We start from the raw sequence: 15557 nt of genomic DNA, 5'->3' as shown, positions 1-15557 counted from the left end.
AAGAAGCATATAATACAGGACTGTTTCGGTTGAAGTACTCAAGTTACTATTTTATAAAATTGGGCAAAGAATGCTTTGAACCACTCAGTCTAATGATATTTTTCTTTCAAATACTGTTGTTAATATTTATCCAAAAGACCCACAGAAATGTCAGAATTCACATAGATTCATAAACAGGGATGACAGTCAACAATTTTTATAAATCATTATGGTAGCACTCCTTCCTGTGACCTCCCTTTTGTGAATTTGAAACTCCTGTAAATTTGTAAAGCTTCTCATATATTTCCTCTTGACAATAGAGTAATTTTGAGCTTGGGAGTCTTACAGTATTTAGAGCCCAGATTTGAATCATCATTCCTTAAGAGATGTATAGGACATGTTAACTATGAAAAATTTTCATATTATTTGTGAAAGGAAGGAGTGGACAACATATAATTATTTTTCATTTTATCTATGTGTTTACATGTTCTGTTCATGCATTTTATGCATATGTAACCTCCGAGGCCAAAAAGGGCATCAGATTCCCTGGAACTGGTATTACACAGAGTAGGGTCTACATTATGGTGCTGAGAATTGAACCCAGCTCCTCTGCAACAGTAGCCAGTGCTCTTAACTTCTGAGCTATCTCTCCAGCCATGATGGATGATATTTAAAACAAGACAAAATAAAACAATGACAATGAAACCCTTGCTTTTATTTTATGTCTTGATGCTCTTTCTTGAGATTATTTAAGGAAAATACATAGATTTTCTTACTATCCCTTTAAGTATTTCTAAAATATTGAAATGTTCTGAGGACAGTAATTACACACCTATACCTCTTGATATTAAAATGGTATTTCCACACCCAGTCCTCAAAGTTTGTAATTTAGCAAATACAGCACATAGTTATGTTGCTACGTTCTTGCAATCCCAGCACACAGACATGGAACCTGAAGCAGTTTATTATAAAGTATTTAAGACCAACCTGCAGTTTGAGACCCCATCTCCAAACAAACAAGTGGGTTCCCTAGTAAGGGGAACAGGGACTATCTCTGACATGAACTCAGTAGATGGCCCTTTGATCACCTCCCCCTGAAGGGAGAGTGGCCTTGCCAGGCCACAGAGGAAGACAATGCAGCCATTCCTAATGAGACCTGATAGGCTAGGGTCAGATGAAGGCGGTGAGGACCTCACCTGTCGGTGGACTTGGGGAGGGCCATAGGAGAAGAGAGAGGGAGGGAAGGTGGGATTGGGAGGGAATAAGGGAGGTGGCTACAGGTGAGATAAAAGTGAATTAACTGTAATTAATATAAAAATAAGAAATTATAAGAAAAATAATTGAGAGCATATTAGTTTTTCCTTCCATTGTATGGAATTATGTGTACTTGCTTTGGAAGTTGATTGTGTAATAGTCATTTAATATCTCTTTCCTACAGTAGATTGAAGTGGTTTTTATTGGTTCAAATCAAGTGCTTGTTACCTCTTTCCAATTTTTAAAGGAATAAGAATTTATTCTGGAGGCATTTTGAGTAACCATGACCTTGGAACACAGATTTCATCTGGCCTCAAATTCCATGATCCAAAGTAGAAGCACTTTTATGAAGTTTTATAGTACAAAGATATTCATAAATCAAGGCAAGGTTAGAATACATTGGTGGGCACATCAGAAAAAGGCAGTTACAGCAAGATGGGGAAAGATTTTCTATAGGCCCAATATACTATCTGGTGAAATTCTTTGCCATCGAGTTGGTGAAAAGTAGGATCTGCTAAGTTAATGGGCTCTATATTCCACCTTCTGAAAATGGCATTTTAAATATAAATGAAAATTTACTTTGGGGTGGAGTAGTTAGTCATCCAGGAATGCTGCACCTTGCTTGGGCCTCAGTTTTATAATTGTATCGGGCAAGGCTCTGTGACCATAATGTCCATGTGAGGTGCCAAGTCTGCAGTGTTACACTCCATGAGCAGTGAGTAGAGCTGCCAGAAACATGGGAGAAGTGGGAGTAAATTCCTACAGTGTTCCGACCTGTTGGCTGTCACCCTATGTCAGAAAGAGTGAAGCAAAATTTCTCAGACACTGAAATACATTCCTGTTAATACATCTGTGGTTATTAATGGCGGTACCAAACAGCTAACCAACACTGAGGCATTTTCATAATCAGAAGGGTAAACAACACCTCAAGCCTTTCCTTCTACTTAGCTGTAAAATGACGTTAGTTAAACTATTTGAATTAGGTCTGACATTCCAAATACAAGATGCACAGCATACTTCTGGGTCATTCTGTAAAAAGCAGATCTTATTATTAAATAAAAGCATAATTTATGGTTCCCAATTAATCATTTTGGTCTTTTCAGACAAGCTTTGGGTGTATCCTTGAAATAGGCTTCTATTTTCTTCTTTGCAAAAATAAGTCTAATTTAAACTTTTTTCCAAGTAGCTTTCCTTGAAATGTATCAAAAAGCATGCCTCACAAAAGGGAATTTGCTGCAATAAATTAAATGGAAAACGTAATTAGATCAGTTTGATCTTAACCAAAGCTGAAGACTGTGTGCTTTCTCTCTCCCATGAAGATATTGTCTATGAAAAATACTTTCAACTCTTCTCTGTCTTCCATCATTGACTGGCAGGAAATTTTCATCTTTGCTGACCCCTGGGTTGCAGCATGGACTTATCATTTAAATAATTATCAAATTACATAATTGGAAATGTCATGTTTTGTGTTGTGAGTCCTTAGGAGCTCACATTTTAGCAAGAGAATACTAATGTGGCCTGTTTTTCTCTTTGTTCATTTTCTTTTAGCTGGTTCTCAGGGCTTCACTTAATGGGGATGTCCTGTGAATTGTCTTTATTCCTGAGACTCTCTATTCTTTAGAAAATTTGTCCTAAGTATTTTTGTGAATAATGAAGCCTAAGCTTTCTTGTCTCAGTCACCACCAGCAGTTCTTAGAACATTCTGTCATTGTCTTTTAATCAGAATTTGTGGCTCATGAGCAGGTTTTCATAATTTATGACCTTTAAAGTCAGTGGTTCTTGTCCTACCTAATGCTGTGACCATTTAATACACTATCTCCTATTGTAGTGACTCTGAACCATAAAATTATTTTGTTGCTACTGCATAGTGTTGTATGTGTCGATTAATATTCATTATTGATCTATCTTCTGATAAAAGCTGCTGTTAATCCTAAACAGCTGTATACCCAAATCACCACAGAGACCCTGGGATTTATTTAATTAACCTAGAACACAATGCTGGGCAATAGTTGTTCCATCCTAAACTTCCAAGCCCTCAGAGTTTCCTCACGTTTAGATTTCCCACATTATACTTGCTTTTAGTGATATATTAAGTCCAGTCCATCTCTCTACGTTGTTCCACGATCTGTCCTCCTGTCTCTGTCTCTCAGCCTCTGCTTCCCTTCTCTCCTCCTCTTCCTCCCACCTTCCTGTCCTCTGGCTCCTCCCTCCCTTCCTGCTTCCTTTCCCTTGTTCAACATTGTGGCTAGTTGCTTCATTCTGGCACGTTTACACAAAGTTGAGACTGGTGATGCTTAAAATAAATATCCAGACTGAAACCAGAGAGTGGGGGAGAGAAATCAGCATTTGAATGAACAAGGGTAAAGTGTATACATTCCAAAAGAACATTACACCAACAGCATACCTGTAATGTTTCCACAGTTAAAAGTTAATGTAAATATAAGTTTTTCCCCCCAACAGTCTTAGGTGACCACTGTGAAAGGGGTATTAGACCCCCAAAGGGGTTGGAACCAACAGGTTGAGCACCACTGTTCTAAGTGTTTTCTTCACATTAGAACACAAGGTTTCCCTGTTCCAGTTCAGATATTTACCTTGTCCTCACATGCTAGTGGTTTGAGTGAAATATCAACATGAGGAAAGCTACATTTTGTCAACATCCTAATCTTCGAGTGAGACTCTTTACCTTCCCACTCTTCTACCCAAACACTGAGTTCCTCTACCTCTTAGGGACCCCTTCTGGGAGCACATTGAATCAGCTTGTTGTTTGAGACAGGCTCTCTCTATGTAGTCCCAGCTGCCCAAGAGCTTGCTATGTAGACGAGTTTGGCTTTGCACTCACAGAAGATCTTCCAGCCTCTGCCTTCCATGTGTTGGTATTAATTGACCTGGCACTAGCTAGACATTTGTTTGTTTGTTTTTTACTAATAACTCACCTGCAAGACTGCAACATGAGGCTATTTGTTATACTATTAACACCAACTTTAGTTCTTTCTTAGGAAGAGACCTACGGCTGGAGAGATCATCAAGACTGTATTTCTCGTTGGTCACTGGCTCTGTCAAAGTAAGGAATCTGCAGGTTGAAAAGCATCAGCTATTGCAGACCATCCAACCCTACCTAGTTTCACTGCCAGCCAGAAAAGATTACAACAGAGCTGACACATAAATGACCCCGAAAAATACATTCTGATTGCCGCTGCTTTTGGAAACTGGTATTTCATTCTTTCAGTGACTGATGAATCCCAAACTGCCCATATAACCCTGTGGTAGAGTCTATGCATATCATGCCCAGATCCCTGGCTTCGGTGCCAGCGCCATGCGAATAAGGCATGGGAGTGCATACCTGTAATCTCAACACTCAGGCAGTGGAGGCTGGAAGCCAATCAGGGTTAGCCGTGTCTACAGTGGTGTCTGTCTAGCCATGATAATGAGACCCCATAAAAGTAAATATAAAGGAGTATGTGAAGAAAACTATGTGCCTGAAAGCCCTTTCTTCTTAGAACCCTGGTGAAATAAGCTGTTGTACACATCCCTGAAGGCAACTGAGACACTTGAAAGGTTGAGGCCACTTACAAAAAATTCTGTTGTGTTTTCTTCATAACAACCTAAACAGCAACTAGAATTGCTTAAGCTGACCGTGGAATTAATAGAATGGATTTTGCTGGTAAGCTGGACTCAGGCTGCATTCCGTGTATTGCTTCTCTGCTCTACAATCCTGAGCAGTCCGGTAGAAATGCCAGAGGATTTGATCCAAAGGTCCTGGCTCTCAGCAGCATTTGAAAATTACTATTCTACATTCTAGAATGTGTGACTGAAAGAAATTTTTACTGCCCAGTAGAGTGAAGCAATGTAATTTCCCTGCAGAACCGGCTGGAGCTTATTGGTGTCTTCTCCTTTGTTGTGCCTGAACCACATGGGGTCACCTCCATTTCCTTGTATGGTCTGCTTTGTATAATTCATTTTCTTCAAATTCACTCAACTTATTTTCCATAGGGTGTGTTACCAAAGGCTACATGTTCTCAGTGGATACCTTCCCAATTGTGTGGACACACTAAGGCTATTACCATCTGTGGGTCTAGCTCATGCCATGTCTCTAATTTGGAATATATCTACATCTTGTTTAACATGTCAAATTATTCTCACCTTTCAAGAAACTTCTGATAGCCTCGGCTTCCAGAAATCCTTTTCTTTTTTCCAGCAACAGTCATTTCTTTCAGTTCCATGTAACGTGGCTTTTGACAGGTAGGTCTCTAAGTAACCAGAGTCCAGACAACCATATGCTCTCTGCAAAAACCCCAGAAAGGACTTTTCTTTCATAGCAGCAGGACTGAAAGATAACCCTGTTTGTTTCTTTGCATTTTCTCTTCCAAAGAGGGTGTTTTGTATTAAGTTAAAAGTAAGTAAACCATGAACAACACTCAACCTCTTTTGTGAAACCTCAATTTCTAAAATAGTTAATTGATTTAAAAGAATTGCTTAGTTCAGACTGACTTGGACTCACAATCCTACTTCTGTTTCTAAGATGCTGGCAATTCAAGCACAGGACATCATTGTCTTTTTGGCTACCATGATTAGGCTAATTCTGTTATTACAGTCAGAATGCATCCTTTCATCTCCTTCCATCTATTCCTGAACACTGACTCTAAGGCTTATCACCCTTGCAAAGGTACTCAAGACTCTCACTTAGTAAGGATTAAGTACTCTGTCCTGGGATGTGCTTCTTGTCTACTGGATATTTGTTTCCCTTTATCTGTGGTCATAACAGCCATTTGCAAGCAACTTTCTCCTGCTAGGTTGCTCCATCCTTAAAGGCAGGCACCAGAGTTCATTTACAAATCTTTCCCTAATGGATTATCAACATACTTGATCATCACATCCTGTCCTAATGTTTAAATCTGATGTTTTTTATATGATTATATTGTGATATAGCATAATATAATTAATAAGATGCCATCTCAATTCAGCAAAACAGAAGCAGTTGGCTCTGTCAAAGGCCAGGGCAGAGGAGAGATTAAGGAATCCATTCATTACTGTCCAGAGTTAGATTATTAGCCACTTCCAGAAAGCTCAGGTCAGCCTCTTAAAAGGTTCCTCAGTGAGCTTTTGAACAAGAGATCATGACTTTTGTGTATTCAATTACTTGCAAGAGCCATCAATGAAACACATCTGTTGAAAGATTCCATTGAACCCAATTTCAATAACACTTTCAGCAAATCCGAGTGAGCGACAGCAACCAGGATTTCAAACCCAGAGACCATCATTGTCAGTCCCCACCACCTTGTAACTGCCTGAGAGAGAACTTGTGGATTGCAGACTTCCTTCCGTTTGCTTCTAGCCTGTGAATCTCACAATCTAGGTCACAGGTACTCGGGAGGAGCTTCATAGAAGGCTTGTGTCTGTTGATCACGTGGCTAACCCGGACAGCCAGATACCTTCCAGGTAGAAGATACATGTCAGTCATGGTCTTGAAGAATTTTTCTTCCTCATGAGACCCTTCAGTGGTGACACGAAGTAAAGAACTTGCGGCTAAACAGAATAGCTATCTAATATAAATCTATCTTCTCTCCAAGAACTGAATTACTCTAGGACTCAAATCCAACAGTGAGAGCAGGAAGCAATGACATGCATGCTAGTGCTTAGCTTGTTCTTGCCTTCCATTCAGTCTGGGCCTCGTCTGTGAAATGGGGCTGCCCACATTTGGGATAGGTCTTCTCACCTGAATTACCTAAATTAAAAGTTATCTGACAAGCAGAGCCACAGGCCACCATAATATAAATGATTCCTTATTGGGACTCTCTTTCCAGGTGTTTCTCAGCTGTGTCGACTTAAAATGAAGACTCTCTCCACATACTGAAGTGTGTGTGTGTGTGTGTGTCCAATGAACCTATATGTACTGTGCATTGGAAAATATTTTTCTGACATTTTTGCTATATTTCACTGACTGGTATACAATTTCCTTGTCAATAACATCCTATTAGGGAAAAAGGACAGATTCTGTTTCATTAGTAGAGATTTTAAGTAAAAAAAAAAAAGAAAGAAAGAAAGAAAGAAAGAAAGAAAGAAAGAAAGAAAGAAAAGGCTTAAGAGTGGATTCCATAAAAGCATAGGCAGAGACTGAAACATTTCTCTATGTGGAAAATGTAAAATATGACTTTGAAGATAGTGCCAAATGAAAAAGGATTAAAGACAGAGGAGATGAATAGGAATTGGCCAAAAGGAAGGGGAATGCATCGGAAGAATAAGAAAATGGAAATCTGAAGATATTTTTGAGGTCTTGCATCTTGAATGACTCTGGCCTAAAGAAGATGATCTTTTCAAAGAAAACAAGGCTCCACCCAGAAAGGGGAGTGAGTCACCTCTGGTTCTTACCCTACTTCTATACATTTCTACCTAGAAAAGGACAAAGTTGGACTTTTTCCATGATCCTTTTATAGGGACATGTAAGTTTAATAAGAATTTATATTTAAATGTTTCAAGCGTGAAGCATTGTGGTCCCGAGTTGAAAGCCACAGAATATACTGATGGTTAAGAAATAGTCAAAGCACCCAAAATGTTTCATACATATAGCACCAAAGTCAAAGCCAGCCTGCTCTTCTGATAGAAGTTCTGTTCCAGCTGAACCTTTAATGACACTAACGGGAGTGTGACACTGAAACGCATGCATATTACAGCTGTTTAATACCATTTGTGTTTGATACATCTATCACTAGAATAGATCCTAAAATATACCTGCTTATGTTTTACCTACTCTTCATCCCACTTTCTCAGCATCATGAGAGCATAACGTAATTTTTGCAACCAGGTCTGGGTTTTCAGCACATGGAAAGAAATTTCTTGGACTTTAAGCCACTATGGAGACTGTGTTCTGCATCATACCGACCAATGATAACTCATCACAGGAGGGAGATACTTTATGGAAAGGAAGGATGGTGATGAGAAGCAAGAGAAGATGATCACAAACCAGCAAAAGGACACAGAGAAGGGAAAGTAAAGACTGGGTGATTGGGTTTGTTTGCTTCTTTCTTTCTTTTCTTTCTTTCTTTCTTTCTTTCTTTCTTTCTTTCTTTCTTTTTCTTTCTTTTTATTTTTTAGACAGGGTTCCTCTGTAGCCTTGGCTGTCCTGGACTTGCTTTGTAGACCAGGCTAGCCTCAAACTCACAGAAATCCCTGCCTCAGATTCCTGGAGTGCTGGAATTAAAGGCATATATCACTACCACCCAGCTGTTATGTTTGAATCTTATCAACCAAGAGTCATCACAGAAACAATAAAGCAACAACCTCTACCTGTGGCCAATTAGGAACATGGCCCTCAGCAGCTAGTTACAGCCTCCGTTCTTTCTGTTAGATTATGACATTGCTAAGTGCCAGATAGATAGATGATACCATAATATGATGCAAATCCAGGATATGATTGTGGGTGTATATTTTTACAACATATGATGTGGGTATGTTCATTACCAAGAGAACACAATAAAGGGTTATTATTTTTCTCCTGCTTCTGTCATAAAAGGAGGGAGTCTTCCATGAAAACTAAGAAAAATCAAAGGAGTACAGTATACACTCCAGTGACTCCTTTACTTACAATAACAATAAAGATTACCAGTCCTGCATCCTGTAACTTTGAAAATGTATACTCACAGACTTTGGACTACATCATTTTGTTTTAGATCCACTAGGTAAGGGACATTAAGTTCATGTTTTCCTTGATTAGTTTTCTTCATTGAAAATCCCATACAGCCATACACACAAGTATGTATTTGTGCCCAGTGAAGACAGGTCAGTTCCACCCTGTGGATATAAAATGTGTATCAGCAATACAAAATACCACAATAAAAGTTCTGATTACTCTTTCCCTGCTTACCCCTCCCCATCTGGCCCTTCTCCCCTGCCACTGTCAGCCTTTCCACAAATCCCTATTTCCTTCCCTGGCACATTATTTTTTGTTTATTTTGCAATGTATTTGATCAAGGCCCTCTGTGTGACGGTTGGCTTTAACAACCCATGAGAGCTTACTGGGGTCATCATTGTGTACACAACTAAAGACAATGATTTCTCCACTCCCGGAATCTGTCAGCAGCAAGCAGTTTATCAGTGAGGGCAGAGCCCCTGAGTCCTTCCTCCATCCATGCTTGGTTATATACAGGTCTCTTATTGTGTAGATCCCACAAAGGTATCCATAAGCTGTTGTGAGCTCATGATTGTAATGGTTGTGCCTTACCCAGAGATGTCATTTTGCAGCCCTTTCTTCCTGTCTTCCAACTCTTAACATTCTTTTCACAATGTTCCCACGTCTTCAACGGAGATGGTAAAAACGTCTTGTTTAGGACTGAGCACTTATTTTCAGCATGTTATACGTCCATGAGTATCTGCACTTACCTTTTATTAGACAGAGAATGTTCTCTAGCAAAGGTCAATGGTATTAACTGTCTATTGTCATATTTAGAGGAAAGTTTGGTGCTATGTCAACTTGGCTAAACAGCATATTGAGTTCCTTTCTAAGGCCAAACACTTCCTCCAGCATGTTATTGTTTTTAACCAGGTTTAATGTACCAGGCACGAGTTCTCTCATTTGAAGAAGGTGTCCAATCCAATAATATGTACTCTGTGACAGCATAAACTAATGTCTAGTAAAAGCATGGTTCTTGTTTGGCTATTGAAGAAAGTATAATAGTATAAAAGCCAGTGGCAATCAAATACTCTGGGGTGTAGAGTAGTGATAGCTTTTTTCCTATCAAACCGGATTACTGAAGAGATCAATATTTCAACCTCTCTGTAACTAACACACACCAAGATATCATATCACATTTGGAGTGTGACTCTGGGTTTGAGCTCTCTCTGCTGAGAAATTCAACAATTAGGTTTCCTTATAAGAGGACTATACTAAGATACTTTATGATCTAGCACATTGTGTACATTTTTAATGATGCAGGCTATATCTACCAGAAGTATACTTTTTAGCATTTCATCTTGAAAATCAGATTCATAAAAATTATTGACTTAGTCCCTTCTGTTGTTCTAAGTATGTTTTATGTATTTGTAGCCTTTAGCTGAAACAGAAATTAATTTTACTTTTTCAAGCGATTTTTATGTATGATATGGGGAAGTATGCATATATATTTATTGATGTGAGTCAGTAAAACTTTAATATGATTATCTGTAAAACTGAGTTTGAGGCTTAAGGTCATTGAGGTTAGCAAATAAACTGAGTTAGTGTGTCCTTTGGATTCCTCCTTCCTTTGGTTTTAGAGAGACAATAAAGTACTTGAGTCTGGCACGTAAGTCAGAATGAGTTTCTCCTCCTGGTAAATCAGTGTCACCAAAACCAGAACTTAATTGTCAGTAGCCTTAGCTTTTTCTTCCCCAAAATGTCTTCTTCCTTGTCACTCTTTCACATGTGTAATCATGAATGGCTGGGAGAAACCACAGGTAATAAAATTATATAGCCAAGATATTTGCAATAATCTTATCACTCATGATAAGAGTGATTTAGTATGTGAAAAATCAAATGTGAAAATGTTTTGTTAAATTTATTTATTTATTTGTTTATGTGTGTCTGTGTCTAGTGGGGGTGGGGTTTGTTAAGGTGCCCTAGTACATGTCTCAAGGTCAAAAGACAAATTTGGTTCTCTCCTTCCACTATGTGATTTCCTAGTATTTAAACTCAGCTCATCAGTTTTATTGGCAGGTGCTTGTATCCCGTGAACTACGTCACTCTCTATGAATAGGCATTTATTTAAAAGGTGAATTACATGTGTAGATTTTTTCTGAAGTGAGGTAGGCTGAATTTATACCTCCAGAATTCATAGATGGGAAAGCACATGGCATGGGAAGTAATCTCTGTGACAAGAAAGGCATATCAGCATGCTAACGTTTGGGAGCATCAACATCATCTCAAAGCTTGGTTAATTGAGAATATTTTACTCAGTAAAGCCTGTAAATAAAGTCATGAGTTGATGAATTAAAAATGATTTACTTTTCTTGGCAAGGACTGTACACATAGATGATCTCTCAAGAAGGCTGGTAGAGCATGGAAAATTGTTTGAATGGCAAAGGGAAGGTGTTTTAAATTGCAGGCGTGTAGCTGGAAGTGCAAAGCTAGGAATGGAACAAGCGTACATCACTGAGGTATTGCTAATTGAGCTAGAGAAGGAAGAAGTAACTATGACCACCAGAGGGATTTTAAACTAGAAGTCCCTTCTTATCAATCCTAACATCTGCTGACATGCATTCTCCCTTCAAAGATAAAAGGTTAGGGATAGATAGAAGGCTCAGAGATTGCGAGAACTTGCAGAGTTCCTGAGTTCACATCCCAGCATTCACAGAGTGGCTCACGATTGCGTGCAACTCTAGCTCAAGGAGTTCCAATGCCCTCTTTTAGCCTCTGAGAGCAGCGTGCTAACACACATACATACCTGCACACAGCATATTCACATACACATGATTAAAAACAAATAGAAATAATCCTTTATAACTAATTAAAGTAGAAGACTGGAGAGATGGCTGAGCTATTACATGCACTTTTTGGTCTTGAAGAAGAATTAGATTTGGTTTTCAGCACCCACACAGTAACTAGCAAACATCTGAAATTCAAGTTCAGAGTGTTCTGATTCCATTTCTGGCCTCTGTGGGCAGTGCACACCCATAGTACACAGACATTCAGGGAGGAAAAGCATCCATACCCGTAAAATAATAACAAAATAATCTTTAAATAAATGATCAAACTTTCTAGCTCATAGTAATATACAGATTCTTTCTTTTCAACAATTTTGGTAGAAAGCATTATGGCTTCATACTCCTAATGACAGGCTAAGGACCTAGCAGGAGATTTCTTCTCTTAAAATATATTAGTAGCCCAGTGGTATATTGAAAGATGTCGTACATTCTGCTGATCACCCACCGTTTAATTTTATTGTCTGCCAAAATCTGTAGCAGTTAAAGCTAAGTGAACAATTTATGTTATAAAATTTCTCTGCTGATACAGAGATTTTTAAAGGTACCATTCATTATGAACACTACCGGCAGTATTTTTTTTAAAGAGTCCAGCTATTCTAAAGTCTAGTTTTATTCTTGAATTTTAGTGATTTAGGAAAGGTTGTGCACATCTTTTTACCACCTGTCTCAAAAATTCTACATAGCCTGCAAGAATAATTAAGAGCATTGATTTTGAAAAAAATCTCATTTTTATGTAAAACAGTAAGTTAAAATATTATAATATTCCTTTCATCTTTTCTATCTGATTTATTTACTCTTCCATTACCAGCTATTCCTACTTATAAACATGTAAATATTTAATTTTTTACTATTATTTTCACATTTATCTTCTTATTACAATTAAACTTAAGCAAATTTGAATCCAGAGACAAAATTTGGCTGTATGGTCTTATTGTCTATTTATTTAAAAAGCTAATGCTGGACATTGTGGTACCCATCTTTAATTCCAACGCTTGAAAGACAGAGGCAGGTGGATCTCTGTGAGTCTGTGGCTAACCTAGTCCACATAATAATTTCCAGGATGGCCAAGGATATATAGCAAAATCTGTCTCAAAAATAACAATTTCTGAGGTATATTAATTAAGTCTGGGAACAACTTAGCTAGGTACTTCAGACTGAGAGTTCCTCCTGATGTTGTTAGCATTTTATTGACTATAGCGGTCTGTCAAGTACTACCTGGCATGTGAGGAACTGTCTAAACCCATCAGAGAACAGTAAGAACAGTAAGTTCAGCTACAGAGTCTGCCTCTGCATTCTCACAACAGGTGCTCTCACTTCCTCAGCACGTGTGGTTCAAAAGCAACGGAGGGTGAGAATCACAGAAAAAGACCTAGATCAAACTTCTGGAATGTTAGACTTCCACCTTTTTTAATTCAACATATTAGAAATGAGTTGCTAAGGTCAAAGGATTACCGAGCTGCTTAAAGAAGAGCATGGCTTTCAAGAGACAGATATATGTCGTCCTATAGACTGGCTGTCTACCACATCTGTTGAATGAGGTGTGCTCCACTTGGTCCCATGTTACTAAGTTGACAGTTGTTTTTGAAGGAGTGACTCTCTTAACACAACTTCTATTCCGGCCTAACATCTAAAATGGCAAATACAGCCAAAGACTTGACATGACACAGACACTTTATGTACATATATTAAAATGGATGAATAAATACAAAAACATGTAGTGATCTAAACAAACTTGATTGAGTTATAGTATGGAATACTATGGAAGAGGAATTCTTGTCCACTTAGTGTTGTGTGTAATTCAGACTGGACAAAATATTAGTCATAGAGACGTAGAGACTAGGTTATACATTTCTCCCAATACTGTGTTTTGTGCCATGGTCATGTAGAAAGTATCAAATAGTGAATCAAGAAAAACAAAGATCTAGACTTGGGTTTATCCTTAACTTGCATGTACTTCACATGCTCACAAGTCCTAAATGAAGAGTGAAAAGGAAGTTCTTTCATAATTTTTACTTTCTTTTGCTCATTTTCATCTGAAACATTTGTCCACATTCTAAACATGGCAGTAAAAGATAAGCCTTCTAGTTATGTTCAAAATCTCAAAAACGTATATGCATTCAGCAACTAAACTAGAAAACCTCCAAACTAGAACAAGAATATATTGTGTTGTTTTTGTGTTTCTAAAGGTCTGACAACTCCGAGCATTGTTCTTCTTGGAGAACTGGAGGTGTTATGCCCATTTTATGTGTTTGTTATTGTTGCTACCACTCAAAGGTCAAAAGTTGTTTCCAAAAAGTAAAAATAGTAACAATGATTCAAGGTTGTTGAAAAAAATGAAAAGCACATAAAGAATTAGCATTTGAGTTTTCTGTATTTTAGGAGGCAAATAATATTGTGGAGCTTGCTATTAAAGGGGAAAGCAGAATTTTAGCTTCAGCAAAAGTCTAGGCAATTTATTTAACCAGTGTCAGCTATGAAACCATGGCAATAAAATGTATCTCTTCCTCTTTGCCTTTCCGGATGGGGATTGGACATTTTAGTTAGGGTCCTCTCTCTTGCTTAGAAGAAGAAGAAAACAGGAAACAACCTAGGAACCTACCACAGAGAGCCTCTGAAAGCCTCTGCCCTACAGACTATCAAAGCAGATGCTGAGCCTGATGGGCAACTGTTGGGCAGAGTGAATGGAATTTTAGGTAAGAACTAGGAAATAGTAAGAGCTGGAGAGGACAGGGTCTCCACAAGGAGAGCAACAGAACAAGAAAATTTGAACACAGGGAACTTCCCAGAGACTCATACTCCAACCAAGGACTATTCATAGAGATAACCCAGAACCCCTGCACAGATGTAGCCCAGGGCAGTTCAGAGTCCAATTGGGTTACATAGTAATGTGAAGAGGAACTGCCTCTGACATAATCTGATTGGCCTGCTCTTTAGTCACCTCCTCCTGAGGGGGAGCAGCCTTACTAGGCCATAGTAGAGGACAATGCAGCCACTTTTGATGTGAACTGATGGACTAAGATCAGAAAGGAGAGGAGAACCTCCCCTATCAGTGGACTTGGGGAGTGGCATGCAAGCAGAGGGAGGAGGGAGGGTGGGATTGGGAGGGGAGGAGGGAGGGGCTTATGGGGGGAATGCAGAATGAATAAAGTGTAATTGATGAAAAATTAAAAAAAAGTATAGAAAGATATTAAAGTCTGGAGAATGATAAAAATTAAAAAAAAAAATGTATCTCTTGCTACATTTGCAATGGTTTCTATTGAACCCTGTACATAGTCCCCTTGACATCCTTGCCACATAGCTCTGCACCAGTGAATATTCCTAATTATCTTCTTGTTGAAGTGTCATTAGATAGTTAGGCAGTAGAAGAATGCTGGTAGTTGGGTTCCCGTGTGACTGTCCTGGCTGTGGTAAGGGGATACCAGTGCATGGAGACATAAGTCACAGAAGGAACAAATTCATCCTGAGGATTGTGTTCATAGTCTGAGGAGGCTGTGCCTCCAAACACACAGTAGCTCATATAAAAATGCTAGTCATTTTCATTTTTTCACAATTCAGTACCTTAGTTCCAGCTGCTATAACATATAAACTCTATAGACTGCTCTAACAAGAACCAACAAAAATGTACTTCTCAGTTTGGATGTTGAAAGTCCAAGATCAGAATGCCGCAAGGCTGGACTCTGGTAGGGAAATTCTTTATTTCTATTATTATTATTATTATTATTATTATTATTCACTTTGTATCTGGTTGCAGCCCCCTCCCTCATCTCTTCCTGGTCCCACCCTCTCTCCCTCTCTCCTAATCCACCGATGGGGAAGTTGTCTTCTCCTACTGTCTGACCCTAGCCTAGCTGGTTCCATCAGGACTGCCTGAATGC

At 38.6% G+C, this 15557-nt stretch overlaps 1 protein-coding gene across 2 annotated transcripts in view; it reads left to right on the top strand.

Moving 5' to 3' along the window:
• The window catches only part of Ctnna3 (catenin alpha 3), a 1666920-nt gene that overhangs the window by 1270588 nt on the left and 380775 nt on the right, over positions 1-15557 (top strand). The window lies entirely within an intron of this gene.

This window comes from Meriones unguiculatus, chromosome 16 (genome assembly GCF_030254825.1).
Source record: "Meriones unguiculatus strain TT.TT164.6M chromosome 16, Bangor_MerUng_6.1, whole genome shotgun sequence".
In the NCBI taxonomy this organism is placed as follows: Eukaryota; Metazoa; Chordata; class Mammalia; order Rodentia; family Muridae; genus Meriones; species Meriones unguiculatus.
This window is presented reverse-complemented; position numbering and strand designations above follow the sequence as displayed.